Source organism: Macrobrachium nipponense, chromosome 29, assembly GCF_015104395.2.
Source record: "Macrobrachium nipponense isolate FS-2020 chromosome 29, ASM1510439v2, whole genome shotgun sequence".
NCBI classification, from domain to species: domain Eukaryota; kingdom Metazoa; phylum Arthropoda; class Malacostraca; order Decapoda; family Palaemonidae; genus Macrobrachium; species Macrobrachium nipponense.
Window position 1 is genome coordinate 73,409,567 of NC_061092.1, and position 20,578 is coordinate 73,430,144.

A 20,578-nucleotide genomic window follows, 5' to 3' on the forward strand; every position below is an offset into this window, starting at 1 on the left:
AACAGAGGAAATCCTGTAGCCTACACCCTCTTGAGGGTCAAGATCAACTCCCTTCACCTCGGCGTTGACTACAAAGACCTAGCATGTGAACAAGCCTCCAACCCCGAAGTACCAGCCTACCGGACTGCTATCACCACCCTTCACTTGGAGGACATCCCCTTTGCCCCCTCCAGGATGACATTACGGTGTGATACCAGCATAGGACGCCCTCGTCCGCTGATACCCGCCTCCCGCAAGAAACAGGTGTTCGACGTCATTCACGGCCTCTCGCACCCTTTGCCCCGCACGACAACCAGGCTCGTAATGGAGAAGTTCGTGTGGCACGGCATCAGGAGGGATGCTTGGGAGTGGGCCAGGAACTGCATCACGAGCCAGAGTAGCAAGATGAGAAGACATATTTAATCGGGGATAGGCTCTTTTCCCCAGCCCAGGCGAAGATTCAGACACATCCATGTCGTCGTTGTCAGGCCTCTTCCTCCATCTGACAGTGCCAGAACCTCCTGACAGTGATCGACTGGTCTACCGGGTGGCCTGAGGCAACCCCAATGTCAGAATCCACCACAGACGCCTGTGCTGAAGCCCTCCTGACCAGCTGGATCAGCCGCTTTGGAGTGCACGACGACGTCACAATGGACTGAGGACCCGCCTTGACGTCAGAGCTCTGGTCTTCTCTGGCACGCCTGATGGGGACCAAGCACCACACCATGATGTCCCACAATCCCGCAGCCAACGGCATGGTGGAAAGGGTCCACCGCTCCCTCAAGGCTTCCTTAATGGCATGCTGCCAGGGCCATGATAGGAAGGCCCAGCTTCCCTGGGTCCTCCTTGATCTTTGTAATGCCCCAAGAGCCATCGGTGACCCTTCCCCAGGAGAGAAGGTGTACAGGGAGACCCTGACAGTGCCAAGCGAATTCTTCCCTGCCAACAGTGACAATCCTGATATTCCCCTAGCTAGGTTCCATGCAGCCGCCCAGAAGTTCATTCCCTGCTGAGAGACGTATGTTGACAGGACAAAGCAGTTCTGTCTGTGAGCCCAGGACTCCTGCAGGTTCGTCTTCATGAGAAATGATGCCACCCGCCTGCCCTTGACGAGGCCCTACCAGGACCCGCACCGAGTCGTCCGTCGGGAGGAGAAGGCATTCCTCATGTCAATAGGCAGCCACGAGGACTGGGTCTTGATAGATCACCTCAAGCCCGCCATCATCCCCAAGGAAGACAACCCTGCTGAAAGCTGGTTCCTGACAGTGCCCCTAAACGTCGTCGAGGCCACCCAAGGAAAGCAGTCGAACCAGCCCGACCCACTACCAGGGGCGACATCCTGCTTTCTGGAACTCAAGCTGATGAGGACACGTAAGACGCCCCTCAAAGGAGTGAATCATGAACCCGAGGACTCCTTCAGCTTCCCGCAAGATTCCAATAGTTATCCAACGATTCTATGTAATCATTGTATTGGGGGGAGGGGGGAGTATTTGTAAGGATGACATTCGGGCGAATTCTCACCCTTTCATTGTAAAAATCTGTATATCCATATGACCTCTCTTTTTTTCCAGGAACTAAAATGTAAAGGATTTTACAACCTTTCATTTGATGTATATAGGTCGGGGATCCGTTCCCCCTATGTAAAATTATTCATGTATTTTCGTCTGTGAGGAAACAGATTCACAGTGGGGGCTCTGTCCCTTTTTATATTTGTTCGTGTGTGCATGACGGACATTACGCTTCCGTCCGCAAGCCGCTTTATGTACAGCCTCATTTGCCAAATAAAGTTTGTTCGCTCGCTCTCTTCGTATTACTCAAACTTCACAGTTGTACTAGCCTATGGAAAAGTTTTGATTATTCATTGCTTAATTCATAATATGAATTTTTTCCCTTATTTAGGTCAGCATTGTAATAGCTTCCATGGTTTCTAGTGATTAATTCTATTCCAATTTAAAATAAATCATCATCCCCATTTCCTTCTAAAAAATTTCCAAATAAATAAATAGAACGAAAAACACAAATCTTTTCTCCGCGGCTTTTGGTCGCGTTCAGACGATAAAACAGACTACCTGCTTTCTACACTACTAAGGTCTGCAAAAGGCCTCAAGCAAGGGATCATGGGAGTGGAGGGATAGGGGTGAAGGTCACTCCTGGTCACTCTGCCCAAACTCGTTTGCCCAAGAAAATGTATGGGAAAAATACAATGGAGACGTCGTACATGAAGAAAATTATCCGTTTACATTAACACGAAAATTCTTGACTCGAGCGTGATGGTATAATTAATTCTCTTGGTTTGTCATTTATTTTCTACCATTAGAATATTTCGGTTTACTGTTAACGAAATAAAACATAGTGCAAGGCAAATGATTAACATAAAAGATATTCTGCAACAATAGTATCTCTCTTTTATATATATATATATATATATATATATATATATATATAATATATATATATATATATATGAATTAGCCTAGAGTTTGATATTTGATTTCCAGCTAACTTCAGGGGTGGCACTCAACATGAAAGGTAGGTCACGTTACCAAGTTAGGAATTTCTTTCCATTTGTTTAAACGAGTGTCATTTTGACCTCGTAAGATATATATATATATATATATATATATATAATATATATCTATATATATATATATATTATAATTATATATATATAATATATATATTGTTACGATGTGCCAAGTATCTGGTTACCTTGCATCAAATATTACCTCACAAAAGCCAGACACCTGAACCCTCATAACACGTTTAAACGACTAAATACTCTAAAGGCAACAGTGATCCCTTAACACTTACCAGTATTGTAGAAAATCAGACTAAGTTCATCAAAACAGGTGTGAGGTAATCTTGTAAGTAATTAAATTAATCAAAGGGCATCACTCCATCAACAACTTTAAAAGTCTAAGTATTTCCCTGATTCTAAGTCACTTCAAGAAAATTGAAGGAAAGCAAATCAATTACCACTCTATGTTTCTACCTATCATCAATATAATCATAATCATATACACTTATACTGGTGTAAGATAAAGAAAACACTTATAAAAATTTTAAATACAAAAATTTATTATTAAATTCAAAATTTATAAGTGAAATTCACAATATCAGGGAAAATTACTGTTACTTGAAAACAAAGTAAAGTTTAATTAATTCTTGAATCAAATTAAGTAAAATTAAATCAAAATTAATTTATCACAAAATTCAAGAAAATTAATTCAATCAAAATTCAAAAGTGTTAGGCAATAATTGAAAATCTGAAATTAATTCACAAATGCTAAACAATAATAAATCTTGAAAAGAATTCTAAGTAAATGCAAATTAATTCACAAGTGTTAAATTTAATTAAATGTGCAATGATTAAGCAATGAAAATAACTAAGTCAAATAAATTGTGAATGCAAATGAAAATACAAAATAAAAAGACACTCTTCAATAAGAAAATGAACAAGTGCACAAACAATGGAACAATCACAAACACAAAAAAAATCAGCAATGTGCAAAAGTGTAAATCTTTTTCACTCAAAAACACTGTAACCAACAGTTTTTACCAAACCTTCGTAAACATCTGTTATCAGTTAACCACAGTTCCTATCAATTATTAGTTATTAGTTGTTACCTAACCAATCACTTTTCCCATTAACTTTTAGTTATTAGTTAAACACAATTCCTATCCGTTATTAGTTGTTACCTAACCATTATTAGTTGCAACTAATAAAAATATAACACTTTACCTTTTTGGTATACCAATTTCTTTCTTTCTCTTTTGCTGCAGTCTTGATTCACACTCACAAAAAACCAGGCGCCGTTACGAAACAATGTTTGTTCAGATTCCACAAAAGAAATTAAATAACACTAAATAAATTCTAAGAAATATCAAACATGAAATTCTAAGTTACGAGTGACCAAGTTACGTTACATTAATATAATCTCAATGATGTCGAATGAGAGAGAGAGAGAGAGCAAGAGCAAGATGTTCATGCCTCGAGGTCTTAAGATAGAAAAATCATCTCTTCCTTTACGGAAGCGGGAGAGGGCAGATGTCTCAAAACGTTCTTGTCACGAAAGCTTCCAGAAAGTTCTGAAATCTGATGCAATCTTACATACAAAATGTGCAATTCCCACGTGGGACTTGACAAAGACGCACGTACAAGACGAGTCTGCTAAAAAAAAAGAGGTACTCGATCGAGACGGAGGCTGGGCGACAATTAAAATTGACATGTTTTGATGACAACGCAAGTCGAGCTTTTCTATCAAACGTGTTGACAGATTAGGGAAGCAAATGGAGATCTCTCTCTTTTTACATTCTACGTTAATATATATTCTTTTATAACACGCAATGCGAAATCTGAACACACATTTTAAAACATCCTAAGCTATCTAGGAATCTGAAAAAATGTTGCATAATTCTGCATGATATTTCAAAGAGGGGAAACATGCATTTTGAAAGTAGCAATATATATATATATAGTAGTATATATATATATTATATCTATATATATTAATAGAATTATATGATATATAACATAATATATATATAATATAGTATATCTATATATATATATATATATATATATATATATATATATAATATATACACTATTGTATACATAGAGAATGTTATTGCAGAAAACCCTTTTTATGTTAATTCACCTCTCTCTCTCTCTCTCTCTCTCTCTCTCTCTCTCTCTCTCTCTCTCTCTCTCTCTCTCTCTCTCTCTCTCTCTATATATCTATATATATATATATATATATATATATATATATATATATATATATATATATATATATAGAGAGAGAGAGAGATTGTAAGTCAGTAGTCACTTGACATGCCATAAGGCGAAACAGCTGTCGCGACAAAATTCAATAAATGGAATAAGGAAGTCTGCGTATTTTTCACCAGAAATTGACGAACGAGAATCGGAAAAAACTTCGTTGGTATGAAGATACCTGCAAGAAACTTATTGATGCCACTAAAGCAATTGCTTTTAATGAAAATTGTATTAGAGAAAAACTATGCCCTAAAAGTATATATATATATATATATATATATATATATATATATATATATATATACATATATATATATATATATATATACTTTTAGGGCATAGTTTTTCTCTAATACAATTTTCATTAAAAGCAATTGCTTTAGTGGCATCAATAAGTTTCTTGCAGGTATCTTCATACCAACGAAGTTTTTTCCGATTCTCGTTCGTCAATTTCTGGTGAAAAATACGCAGACTTCCTTATTCCATTTATTGAATTTTGTCGCGACAGCTGTTTCGCCTTATGGCATTGTCAAGTGACTACTGACTTACAATCTGACCTTTCGGCCTATTTATTTCATCGTGTGGGAGGTATGACCTTGAGGTATGGGTACTGGTTAGTCTAGGGATTAACAGCTTAAGGGCGTTGTTTTGGATACAAAGAACATAAGGACATATGTACTGCGACAATAAAAGTGAAAGTTTAAACAGTGGTTAAATAAATATTCAAAATACAATGCCATGTGCTAGAGTTTCCTTAAATGTATGTTTAAAATTTGATATGTTACATGTTGGTTTTAGATAAAAATTACAAAATTACATACAGGAATGAAAATGAATATAGAAATCTAAATACAGGAATAAAAATATATGTATATATTTTATAGCATGCATAAAGGTATAAGGGATAATTTCTGTTTATACATAAATGTGTATGATTTAAATTTTAGTGAGTGAGCGTGTGTGTGTGTGTGTGTGTGTGTGTCCAAATGGTCTACGTTGTTTAACGGCTGCTGATTTGTGTTGGGCGGGGTCTCAGCGACCTGAGCAAGGATGTTACTTGACTTTCGCTGACGCTGGGTCTTCTCATGTCTTCCAAGGGGCGCGATGTTTTCGGTGGATTGGGGCGCGCTGTCTGGTCCCTGTTGGCTTGCGTATTCCTTCTCCTGCTGGAGGGGAGTATGTGGTCCGATTCCTGTTGGACGTTCAAGGTTGGCTTCTGAATAGCGATGCTCACCGCTTCCGTTATTAAGAGGCGACCGTAGTTGTCTTCTCTGTGCACGACCTGGGTGCCTTCTATGAGCTCTTGTAGAGATGGCTTCCTGTCGTGCAAATCTATGTAATGTTGATGGATGGCCCCTTGATTTCTATGAGCCAGCAGACGTCTCCGAAGGGCCGTTGTAGTGTGCCCGATGTAGTTTTGGCTGTGAGGTTTACACACCTCCTCTGGACAAGTAAATTTGTAAACTACATTCGTGCACATCTCCTTCGGTCCCCCCGGAGCGGTGCTGTTCTTCATTATTAAGGCTGCTACAAGGTTGGGCTTACTATATATCCTGAGGCTTATTTTATGGTAAGGGGCTTTTGGGGTTACGCCTCTGTTTATTATCCCGCGTAGTGTGCAGCAATCCTCCTTGTATGCAGACCCATAATGTACACGATGGTAAATAATCAAGTTCTCCTCGTTTTTCGTCATCTTGTTGCAACACGATGACGAAAAACGAGTAGAACTTGATTATTTACCATCGTGTACATTATGGGTCAGATTGTAAGTCAGTAGTCGCTTGATAATGCCATAAGGCGAAACAGCTGTCGCGACAAAATTCAATAAATGGAAGAAGGAAGTCTGCATATTTTTCACCAGAAATTGACGAACGAGAATCGGAAAAAACTTCGTCGGTATGAAGATACCTGCAAGAAACTTATTGATGCCACTACAGCAATTGCTTTTAACGAATATATTTATATATATATATATATATATATATATATATATATATATATATATATAATATATATATATATATATATATATATATAATGTAGACCAGGTAAAAACATTTTACAGGAAAACATTTCTACAGGAAATAAAAGTCACATTAATCTGGAGAGTTAACCCCAAGGGTAGATTTTAACCCGGTATGTATCAATGTATCCACTTATGTGGCGTGTATAGTGCAAACCCAGTATTATGATTACTATCTTTTATGCTACCTCAGCTATTTTGTGGATAAGTGCCGATTATTCATTTTTTTTATCATGTCTCATGTATCTAGATTGTGTATGTTACTGTCTGTATTCTGTATATTCCATGTATATGGCCCTGAGCTGAAATAAAGGATATTATTATTATTATTATTATTATTATTATTATTATTATTATTATTATTATTACTAACTACTGGTATGTATCCACCATTTAGGATTACCGCAAAAACTAAAAACAAAAAAAAAAAAAAAAAAAGACTGTAAATATCATAAAGATAATGATTCCAAAGAAATATGGTGAAATTTTCCGTATGATGTTATTACTGGTCACCAAAAATTATCTTTTCTTAGCCAAAATGGTGACTTTTTTCTGGTTAAATATTTTCCTGTGACTTTATCACTGGTCACCTATATATATATATATATATATATATATATATATATATATATATATATATATATATATATATATATATATATATATATATCTCTAATAAAAGGAGCCCAAAAAAAAACCAATATAGGGAGAAAAATACTATATTTCAGAGACTGTTGTCTCTCTCTTCAGAAAGCATATTACATATATATTTGATATATATATATTTTATATATATATATATATATATATATATATATATATATAAATTTATATATGTATGTGAGGTTTTAGTCTTCCTTTTTCACGAAGATAGATATATATGAGGTTGAGTCTACAGGGGAAAAGAAAAGGTGAGATTCCTTTAGCTCAAAAATTTCGGCCTCCACTGACCATTATTTGTGTGCATCGGTGCATTAATATAATGATGGTGGGGTATAAAGGATGTAGGTGTTGCCAAACCATATACTATTAGCATATTATTTAGTGCCTCAAATTATTGGGTAACAGTCTTTTAGACCCGATTTTCCCACGAGGTAAGGTGCCACACACAGCCATGGACGATCTGTTTTACGCCAGTGGCCCTAGACAGTCGTGTGTTTGCAGCCTTTGAGTTATATGCTCAACAGAGTTGTCTTTGTTTGCCGTTGCCATCCCCACAAGCATTGCCATAGATGATTATATAATATATAGATCATAGTGCACAACATTATATGTTGCAACAGATATTCCAAACATATAGATAAACACAACGACTGCGACCAAGACTTACCTTAGTGTAGATAATCGTAATTACCAAATAAACCTCCACAAAGGCTGCAAACACACGACTGACTATCAAGACCACTGGCGTTATACAGATCGTTCATGGCTGTGTGCAGCACGTTACCTCATGAACACTATGTGCCAGTTGTCACGGCGAGTTAGAATCATTGGTATGAGCTGTTATCAGTAAAGGTATTATTGTCACCATCTTAAAAATGTTGATAAGCAAGCACCGTTAAGCCTTACATTGAAGTCACCCAAAGTCACTTGTCCCCCACCACCGTTAACCCCCATCTTCTTATTTCCTTCTAAACCGCCCCCCCCCCCCCCCCCCCCAACTCACCCGCCCACCTCCTCATGTTCGGGGTTTCAAGGTCTTACAGTTATTATCAGGTCGTTCAAGTGGATGTTTTTTGGAATGTAAAATAATACTCAGGTGACAGCATTTCATGCGCCATTATATTTTCCAAATGTTTACAATTATTTCATTACCAAAATTAAAAACATGGATATGTAAAATAAGAAATGAACAGGAGATATCGAAAGTAATGGGTTTCTTGAATAGGTTGGGGGTGCGGGGTTGGGGGTGGGGGGGACACCAAAAAGGTGTGTTGGAGATTAGCCGCTGCAGCGCTGAAGTGACAAATAAAGACAGTGAGTGAGTGAGCAAGCGTGATCTGCGGGGAAAGGGTAGGGAGAGGAGGTTAGCCCAGCTCTAAAGACTGTCACCCACTAATTTCATTTCACATAATTTATTTTCACCAAGAGTTTCGAAAACAATATAATAGATATGATATAATATAAGAAATACAGTAAATTTAAATACTTTCTATAAGTAGCCTAGATGATTGCACGGGGCAGAGCCAAGTGGCCCATCACACTCAAATACTGGTAACTCAACTAAGTTATGCCATAAATACAAATCCTGAAGTACTATAGATTATCATATACAGTAATGTGCTCTTAGCATAGATTAATTAATAGATAATATACGTAATACCCTTGCAAAATTGATACTTTGGTGACTCATACAACTACGGCTACAAAACCTGGTGTGTAATATCTTTGTGACCAGATTCGTATATTATTGGTAATACAGGTAATTATAGTCCGGTCAATCTAGAGCAAAAATAGATGCAGCCAAGCACAAGTTGGTAGAGTAGCCATTTACGGTTTTGAGATCCTTGGCTACATTCAAATAACATATCAAACGTTTACCATTATTCAAATCGTGGATCCAGGTGATATAACACGGAGGACAGAACGACAGATGAAGAGAGAGAGAGAGAGAGAGAGAGAGAGAGAGAGAGAACAGCTGCTTATAGGATACTGAAGAACAAATTTATGTCTGAATAATATTAATATGAACAGTCAGTTCCAACATTACTTAAGCTTTTTTTATATGGAAAATATGATAACGATTTAAACAATACGATGTGATAAAATTTCATAATGATAATTTTCCAAAAAATATACGATAACATATTTCTTAAAGCAGAAGGTCTCGGATATATCCATCAGATTAATAACTAAATAAGAATAAGAGCGCTCTGTCTCTGTCTCTCTCCATACACTGTATGCATTTCTTTCGTTACCGTTCCTCGTGCTCTATTCTATCTCCCTCGCATATTTACGAACAGTAGTAGAGCAATAGATATATATACTCCACTTAGATTTCCAAAAGGCCTTTGGCAAAGTCCCACACAAAAAACTGGATCGGAGACTGGCTAACTTATAGAAAACAGAGTCGTAATAAATGGTGAAGAATCAGAATGGGCAAATGTAACAAGCGGAGTTTGTCAGGGTTCTGTTTTTGGCCCTCTCTTGTTTTTTTTTATTCACATTAATGACATTGATGTAAGCTTAATTAGCAGGATAGCCAAATTTGCAGAGGACACCAAACTAAGTGCAAATGCAGCAGACCAAGATGCAGTGGAAAGTTTAAGAAATGATCTAGTGAAAATAGGAGAGGTAAAAAAATGGCAAATGTCTTTTAACGTAAATAAGTGTAAAGTGTTACAAATATGAACAAACAACCCTCATGCCAGATACATGCTGCTTGGGAATGACATAAATAGTGTAGAACAAGAGGAGAACCTTGAAGTCATTATTACCAAGGACTTAAATCCACAAAACAGTGCATAACAGCTGAAAAGAAGGCACAGAAACTAGTGGGATACATAAAGAGGCAGTTCAAATACAGAAACAAGGAAACGGTGCTACAGCTCTTCACATCAATAGTTAGATCTCATCTTGAATATGCAGTACAATTTTGGTCACCAACACTAAGGAAAGACATAAATAGATTAGAAGGGGGTACAAGCAAGAGCCACAAAGTTAATTCCATCAATCAGGCAAATAGGTTACCAAAGACGACTAGAGAACCTGAACATGTATGGATTAGAAACACAACGATTGTGAGGACAACTAATAGTAACATTTCAAATACTGAAAGGCATAACAAAAGTAAACAGAAACATATTTAGGTTAAACGAAAACCAGACAAGAAATAATGGATGGAAACTAGAACTGAAGAGATACTGTGGGAACCTCTTTACATACAAGATATGTGACACATGGAATAAACTGCCACCAGAAGTTGTAAACAGCAACAGTGTGGAAGAGTTTAAAAGAAAGCTACACAAAATGATTAGGACATTGAGAATGAACAGTAAAACCTGCTCCTACAGATAGGTTAGCATGCGATGTCTCCTCGGATGGACTAACAATTCTTTGAGACATCCTAATCCTTGTAATTCCTTCTAACTCTCTCTCTCTCTCTCTCTCTGTCTATCTCTCTCTCTCTCTCCATACACTGTATGCATTTCTTTCATTACCATTCCTCGTACTCTATTCTATCTCAACCCCCTCTCTCACTTTCCATTAACTGTATGCATTTCTCTCACTATCGTTCCTCATACTCTATTCTCTTCTTTGCCTGATTACTGTAATCTCCCCCCTCCTCCTCCCATTCGAGCCATTCTAACTATGTACTCGTTGTTTGAACGTAGGCCACCTTCAGATCAAGAAGGGCATGACCTCTCCAAGCCAGGCTTGGTGGGGTGACGCCAGTTTTGTTGCTGGCTGTACAAGGGAACAGATGAAGAGTGGTTGTTTAAAGTGGGAACTAGTTTATTTATAGCTAGAAATTCTAATATTGGAAGGTGGTGTTCATATGGACTTGATAACAATATTTTGAATTTCCCATGATTCCTAATATTAGATAGTTCTGGGTTGGACAGTTTACACCCTGTACGGAAACTAATAGTACCCAAATGTGCATCACATCTCACCTTAAGCAGGCAGCGCGTGTTTCCAATGTAAGTCTGCCTATTGCATCAGCAGCAAGTATAAATATAGACAATGCTGTATTGCTTTAAGGGAGGTAATCTTTCTTTATGACGCAACATATTACGATAGTCCTAGGGTTCATTAAGACAAACTTAACATCAACAGCTGGAAAATGATTAATTAAAATTCTCCTTATATGTCATGCATATAAGGAAATCGTAAATAAAACTTGAGTTTCTGGGCCAAAAATATTGCTGCTGGAGGATGAAATGAAATTTCCAGAGTTTTCCTGACACATTTCATAAATAGATTAGGAGGGTAACAATCTGATTTAAAATAATCGCAAAGGATTCCGATTTCTTTGTGGAAAAGACTCCAATCAGAAGTTAATGTCATGGTTCTATGGAGGAGGCTAAATAACGAATTTAAATGAAAATTGAAAAAACAAAAACTATAAAAGTTAAGACCAATGAACGTTGCCTTTCGAAAAATACCTGTGTGAAAACGGTCATCATCACGGATGACAATCGTATCTAAGAAAAGTAGATGGTGGTATATATATATATATATATATATATATATATATAATATATATATATATTATAATATATATATATATATAATATATATATATATGTGTGTGTGTGTGTGTGTGTGTGTATGTGTGTGTGTGTGTGTTTGTGTGTGCATGCGTGAACACACACACACACACACACACACACACACATATATATATATTATATATAATATATATATATATATATATATATATATATATATATATATATATTGTCAAGTACCGGTCTTTCTTCATTAATTAAACGATCCGTGTACATATTGTATATACCTAAATAAATAACTAATGGTAACCTTCTTTCGTAATAAGTACGAAATCCTGAAATTAAGTTAAAATGTAGCTCTCCAGTATCCTTGTAAACCTACCTTCTGATTCCCCCTCCTGTCTCGTTCTCTTTACTCCCACTCTCTCCCCATCCCCACCTCATGTTTTCCTTCGCTCTGGCTTATTTGCCACTCGTGTGTCTCGTCCCAGCTCCTGCCTCGTAAGCGCTTGTTAAGAACTTCTCTGATCATTGTGAGTACGGTATATACCATATGATAATTTGGATTTGGTATTGGGCATAATATTTAGTTTATATTATGTTGGTTATGTTAATTAATTGGTAATATTTTGATATGTGAAGTTTTGTTAATTAAATGTAATTGTTTTATTGTTTTTTCCATATAACCTATAGTTAATTTTGTGGATTTAACTTTCACCTTGACTACATATATATATATATATATATATATATATATATATATAATATATATATATATATATATATATATATATATAATATACAAATAAAAAAAATATATATATATATATAGTATATCTATATATAAAAATATATATATATATATATATACAAAGAAAAAAAAATATATAAATTAAAAAAAATTATTATAAATAATTATAATTATTAATTAATCCATATGATATATATATTATATATTGCTTAAAAAATCACAGTAGATGCACGTGACTTCATTAAATGAGAGAATACCACAGGAAAATTATAGCCAGAAATCCAAGCACTTTCGTCCTTACTAAGACATTGTCAAGGAACGAATGAAATACAATTGGAGAGAAAGGTCTCGGGTACACAATAAGATCAAGAATACCAGATGGTTAATTGTCAAAAGGGTAAAAATTAAAGAGGTAATCCAGGATTATCGGATATCACTCGGTCACAAACCTAAACATAGATTTAACCCTAACCGAAACTACAAAGTATCCGTACAGTCCAAAACATGTAAAAACTGAATATATTATTTTTGTTGCTTATATTTATCTACAAATTTTTTCATTATAAAGGCATCAAGTTTAAATAAACCAAGACTTAAATTTAGAACATTTCCATTATTTGACTTGATGAAAGAAGATTCAATGATATTATTTTTAACTGTGACATTACATGGGATTAAGGCTCTTGCTTGACTCCAGTTAATAGGATGATCTAAATCTCTCTTATGTACGAATAATGCATTCGATATTTGCCCAGTTCTCACTAAATATTGGTTCTGTTTGAGACGTTGTGAAAGAGATTTACCGGTCTGTCCGTAATAGACTTTTTCACACTTTTTGCAATTAACATACTGTTTTTGAGGCTTTCTTCGAATGATAAGAATTTGATTGCTTATAGTTTCCAATTTGTATCTTCCGTTGCTAAATTCAAAATTTCCTTGTACATTGCGCCATTTCTAATTTTCCGTCAGTGATGTTTTACCACTAACTCTTTTTTCATAATATGCCTCACTTCCAGTGTTCCTTTTGGGTTGTTTCACGCCTGTTTTTTTATTTTTTTTTTTTACTTTCTAGCATGTTTCACGTTCGTTTTAATTAAGGATGTGAGAATCATAAGTGGGATAACGCGTCTGTTTGTTTGTTTGCTTCTTCCAAGGGAACGTCTAGACCAGTGAATCGATCACTATGAAATTCGTCACACAGTTTAAGCTAAAATAGGGTTCGAACATGAGCTAATTAGATTTTTTAAAACATACATAATTCCCCCAAAAAGTTATCACTTCTAACCCCTCCCCCGTATGTAACTTTCTCATCTTTGGGCTGATTTGGTTCAGATTTGAAATGTAGGTTATTGGTGCTAATTGCATTACTTTAAAATAGTTATGAAGCCGTTCTTGTCCTGGGGGATTCCCTTAAATACAACTTTCTTACTTTGGGGCTGATTTTGGTCAAATGTAAAGCTTGAGTTACTGGCACCAATTGCATTATTTATAAATTACTATAAGAACGTTTGGGGCCCTGGGAGACCCCCTATGCCCCCTTCCTCAATATAACTTTCTTATTATTTTATCCTTCTGAACAATGCATTAAATTTTAACAATAGAACATCTTTCCTATCATTATGTGCCATGCCAGATGGATAAGATGGCAATGATCCCAAGTGATTACTTATCTGCCCCTTTTTATCCCAAGCAATGCTGGGTACATCAGTTAGTCCTCAATAAATCCTCAATAAATCTTCACTGTTGCTACAGAACCACATTAAACCTCAAAATTATCCTCAGGACATCCTCATTGTCACCACAAAGGTACCCAAAATTGTCCTAAAAAATCCTCTATTATATAGCCACCAATGTAAAATAACCATCCATATAAAATATCCACCACAGGCTAAATCCTAAGCCATTTGGCCACCTATATACGTCAAAGTAAACCATTCGTGACACCGCCACATGTATATAACACCCAAGTAATCACCTCGTTGGGTTATAAACCACAGAAAACCACAATCCACAAATTATCCATAACAATTATATACCACCAAATATAACCACTGGTGAATATAACCTCATAAAATACACCCTTATCAGGGTCCCATAAAACCACAATGCACCAGTGCCACCCCTCAAGAGCCATAATACCACAAAGAACCACAATCACCACCGAACCCCTTATAAAATTTCTCAACTCCACGGTATTTTCCCATATTTTTCACCCCGTTTTTCCATTATGGTAATAATTACCTTTGGTTTTTATGCCAAATCACTGCAGTTTGTGCATAATAAGAAAATAATAAAAGAATGAAAGAAAAAAATGTTACATCAAATTGAATAATCACATTTCGTTATCCATTTGCAAAATCTAGAAAGAAATAAAATGCAACTGCACAATGTTACCTTCTTATTATTTACCTATCTTTTTCACTTTTGATATGTGAGTTAATTTCGACCAACCTGTTTTCTCATCTAAGACTACAAATCTGTTTCCTGTCTTTTCTACAATAACTCTAAAAGGACCCTCAAACTTTCGACCTAACTTGTAATTTAGTTCATTTCTCACATTGATTTCTAGGAATACATCGTCTCCAATAGCAATTTTGACATCTAATGATTTCTCATTGCTTCTTTCCACCGTTTCTCGGGTCTTAACCTCGCAATTACAGCTGAGACAAGCATGTCTCTCCTTTGCTGTGGAAATTAATGCTTCAATTGTATCTTCTCCATAATAAGGTATAGTTAGCAAATCAAATGTGCTTTGTGCTTGGCAACCAAACAATGCTTCGAACGGAGACATTTTAATAAAATCACTGACTATAGTATTAATGTTATGACTAACTATATCAATATATCTATCCCAGTTTCTATCGTTTCCTCCTACAGTCTTCATGAGAGCTTCGAGCACTTTCCTGTTTGCTCGTTCACATAACCCATTAGCTTCAGATCTGTTTGGAATAATTGTTACTTGCTGTGTCCCCATGACATCTGCCAAACACCCTAAAGTCTTGTTTATAAATTCTCTACCATTGTCGGTCAACAAAACCTTGGGTGAGCCATATCTGCAGATGACACCATTGAAAAATGCTATAGCTACTTCTTCGAATGTTTTATGCATAAGTGGAAAAATTTCTACTATCCTTGTTAGTTCATCTATTATTACCAACAGGTACTTATTCATGTACCTTGATTCGCAAGAATTTCCTAGGATATCCATATGTATTCTCAAAAAAGGTCTACTTGGTATCGGATATGACCCTAATTTGCAAGAAGTTACCCTTGCGGGTTTACAAGCATTGCATACTGTACAGTTTTTCACAAAATTTTCCACATCTTTCCACATATTTCTCCAAATATACTTATTATGCATCTCATTATACGTTTTTTTCAAACCTGAAATGTGGACTACCAAACCTGCAATGTACTATATCCAAAACTACTGGAATTAAGACTTCCGGAATTACGATCTGTGTTGTGTCTCCTTTGCTTTCACTGGTCCTTAATTTATATTTAATTTTCCTGGCCAACAGATTACCTTATAATTCTAAAGCTGAAAAAGGTAACTTATAACCTTTCTTGACTGATTCCCCTATGAGGAACGCTTTTGTGTCTGCAAAAATTTCACCCTCATCTTGCCTTTGCTCTATGAGACTTATATCCCATTGTATAGAATCACTGTTAACCACCCCAACTTGAAAACCTTCCGTATCTTAAAAACTTCTACTAAGGGCATCTGCGACTACATTTAACTCGCCTTCTATATATTTGATCTTTGCATCGAAGTCCCTGATAGTTAAGAACCATCAAGCTCTTTTGGGTGATAAATCAGGTTTATTAAAAAGATCCAATAATGGCTTGTGGTCTGTAAGAACTTCTACTTTATTCCCCATCAGTAACATTTTAAAATGAACCAAACTTGATACTATTGCAAAGGCTTCTTTATCTACGGTAAGCATTAGTCTTTCATTGCTGCCCTTTATCCTAAATTTCCTACTATAGAATCCTATGGGATGGAACTTCCCATCAAATTTTTGCATAAGGCAAGCACCTATACCCTCCTAACTGGCATCAGTCATTAATGTGAACGGTTCGTTGAAATCTGGAAATTTTAGAACTGGGGGATTCATTAATGCGTCCTCAAGTTTCTGAAAAGCTACATGTTGCGGTTCTCCCCAATGAAATTGAATGTCTTCCCGCAATACATCTGTTAGAGGAGCTGCTATGTTAGAAAACCCTTTCACGAAACGTTGAAAAAACGATGCCATGCCCAGGAATGACCTAATTTGTTTCTTTGACTTCTGGGTAGCAAAATCTGCAATTGCTTTGACTTTATCGTCATTTACTTTAACTCCCTCTTTAGATATGGCATGACCTAAGTAAGTAATTGGCTTCTTCAAGAAGAAACACTTAGCTAGCTTAATTTTCAATCCTGCTAACATAAGTCTCCTAAGTCCTTCCCTTCTAAGTGTTGCACGATTGAGTCTGTTGCAATCAATATATCATCCATGTGCACAAAAACATTTTTACCCAATAACCCGTGCAAAACTGTGTTTACTAACCTCATTAAGGTCATAGGACTGCCTGACAAACCAAAAGGCATCCGCGTATATTCATAATGTCCCTTTGGCATTGAAAAAGCAGTATATTCCTTGCTATTTTTGCTAAGAGGGACCTGCAAAAAACCCTGCACTAAATCAATTGAGCTATAAACATTATGTCCCCCAATTTCTACAAAAAGATCTGGTATGCACGCGATTGGGTAATGGTAAGGAATTGTCTTCTCATTCAGACATCTAAAATCGATGCATTCTCAGACAGAACTGTCCTTCTTAGACACTGCTAACAGAGGAAAGTTGTAGGGAGATGCACTAGGTCTAATGATTCCTTCCTCTTCCCATTTACTGACCTCTTTCTCTAACTGTTCTCTGATTTTGAAAGGTATGCGTTATGCAGGAATAAAAATGGGTTTCGTACCTTCCTCTAAGTTTACCTTATGTTCTAACACATTAGTCAGTCCCCGTTTATCCCCTCGTAAAGCTACTGTGTCCCCAAATTCTGCCAAAAGTTCGCCTACCACTTCTATATGCTCTTTATAGTCTGCATTAGCTAAATGTTCTCTAAATATTTTCTTCCTTGATTGCATTTCTGCCTCTGAAAACTCAGTTTTCCCTCTACAATAGTCACTGAACCACTATCTTTACTCCAATCTCGGAGGTCTACTACATATGTATTCTTCTGGTATTTCCTAACTGTATCAGTACAGTTCAATAATTCCACCCGTGTAACACTAGTGATTGATACTCTGGTCACTGATACGGTGCTAATAACCCCTCTTAGTTTCTCTCTACCCACAATTAAGCATACTTCCTTGGACTTTTTCACTTCCCTCAGTCTGACTTTTACCATAGTTTTTGTACCTGGAATTAAAATAACATCCTCTGATAAAACACATTTATATTTGTGATTACTACTTCCCTGTTCCACGTCCCAATAAATATCACCGCCCGTGGTTCTCATTGCATCCACCAGGAACCTACTGTTAGTATCAGCAATAGTATCAGTATTAGTATCAGTATCAGCATCACCACCCATACCACCATTGTTAAAACCGCTAAAATTGTTACCACCATGGCCCTCAATATCCCATTTATAATCACCGACACCACCACTGTTATTCCCCGTATCATATGTATGGGTTCCGGTATCACCACTCCCCATATCCTTGGTATCATTACCATTAATACCAACAAAAGCGGCCCCCATTTTCACTGTTCCCCATATTAATCTCGGTATTCTTAGTTCCACCTGTATCCTCATATGGGATGAAAACACCTGGTATTCCAACTGTTATACCATTAACACTGGTATGGACCAATATCCTGTCTCCTACATGCAGGATGGCCCAGTAAAAGTCTGATGCCCAACCAAGCCCTTTTATAACCTACACTCTATCACCAAGAATAAACCATTTTCTTATAAACCCCGGGTATTTAATCTATGGGCTTGCACATCACACACTGTCTCTGTTGAGGGTTTCAGAGGGTGTTGGGAGAACATGGACTGATACAGATCATGGTCCATTAGATTCACAGAAGATCCTGTATCAATAAAAATTGGGATATTTACATCTTCCAATGTTCAATTCATTATCAGCCTGGGCTCGGTGGCATCCCCCACGAGACCACAATGGCACATACAAATACTCTTTACCCTTTTTGTTAATTGGCTTTCCAAAAATTTCACCAATCCCTATGCCCTTTTGAGTGATCTGTCTGGGAAGTTCTCGTATTATAACTCCTGAATTTCTGAGGTGTAGGTTTCTCATCTATCCGTATCTGACATGGACAAGCCTGCCAACAGTGATCCACACTTTTGCATATTCCACAATATTTGACTCTACATACTTTCTTTGTGTGCCCTGGTTTATTACAATTGTAGCAATGCAACTGCTGTTGCCCTTGATCGATCGATCTTCTCTTATATTCCACTTTTGCACACAAACGGGGAGAAGGAAAATCTGAGTCTTTTTGCATCGTATTTCTTGGACTGGTCCAATTAAGAAATGTACTATCCACCATGGGACATTTGGACATATGTTTCTGAATTTGGGAATAAATCAGTTCCTCATCTGATGTAGGTTCAATCTTTTCATCAAAACTACAATGGCGACATCAATTTATGTAAATTGTCAAGTGAGATATTATTCCCATTTACCCATGTGGACTTTTTCAATTTCTGTATCCATTCTCCCGTTGAGTCAAAAAGTTTTGAGCTATGCTCAATAAGGCTTGTTGTCCATTTTCTAATCTTGTTCAATCCTCTTAAATCCCTCACCATATCTCCGTGTTCATTTGAGTAAGCCGCCCTTAGAGATGCTTGTAATTTGGTCCATGACCGACATTTTGTGTACTAAAAACTACGTCATCTAAATGACAAATCCCCTTAATTGAAATCTAACAAGGCTTTTGCCTCTGTGAATGCCTCTGCATCATTTTTATTTCCCATGGCATTTAAGTAGTCATTCACTCCCTCAATAAAAATTTGCACTGGTTGGGACAGAACGCCATCAACAATGCCTTGAAAAAGGTTAACTCCTGCATTTATGTTAGTTATCTTATGCACCAAAGTCTGACATATACCTGCTTCGGCCTTTTTGCCTTCTTATGGGAACTCTTATGATTCAGGATTCGCCCCAACCTCAATAACATTGGTATATCTATACCCACACAAACCACCAACACAAAAGTAATAATATATCATTCACCAATAAAAGAAAAAATAAACTTGCACTAATTCCCGATACCACTTATTTCCCTGGTACAAAAAAAAAAAAAAAAAATCCTCGATTCTATGGGAGGAGATCCACTCTTTTGCTTTTGCAGGTCGAGGTTATCAGCTGATCACAACTATCACAAGCAGAATCTATTACAAGGTCACGAGCTGGTCTATAGAAAATGGGAAGAGGCGAGTGAGAGAGAAAACATAACCCAAACGTTTGCTGGCCGGTAAATGCTGATTCTAGCGCGATCCTCAGCCTCCTCTCTCTCTCACACGCTCGCTTACAAAAATGAAACATGTTGTACTACTTTTCCTAATGCATTGCCATTACAACAAACCCACTAATGTCCGTTGAATCCCGAGGGACATCAAAATGAAATACACTTGTGTGCAAATTAACACCAACAAAAAAACAAAAGTAAACTTTCACACTTATGTCCTCATAGGTTTCGGCACCTGAACATGAAGTTATTTGCACTCGCCTTAGCGTGTAATATTCAGTTACATTTGCAACTGTGCTTTCGATTACTCTGGCAAACAGATCTCTTTCATAAGAGAAGATTGCGCCCCTACAGAGCCACCGTTGACAGACCCAACTTTAT

At 36.6% G+C, this 20,578-nt stretch overlaps 1 protein-coding gene across 5 annotated transcripts in view; it reads right to left on the reverse strand.

Moving 5' to 3' along the window:
* Window positions 1–20,578, reverse strand: part of LOC135206287 (uncharacterized) — a 110,798-nt gene that overhangs the window by 31,793 nt on the left and 58,427 nt on the right. The window contains exon 1 of one of the 5 annotated variants that reach the window (XM_064237708.1): window positions 8,113–8,337. The exons of 3 other annotated variants lie outside the window; for them this stretch is intronic. The gene's annotated coding sequence lies outside the window, so the exon portion shown is untranslated. Of the gene's footprint in view, window positions 1–7,733; window positions 8,092–8,112; window positions 8,338–20,578 lie in introns of those variants that run through there. One more of the 5 variants, XM_064237709.1, reaches the window with a different exon arrangement.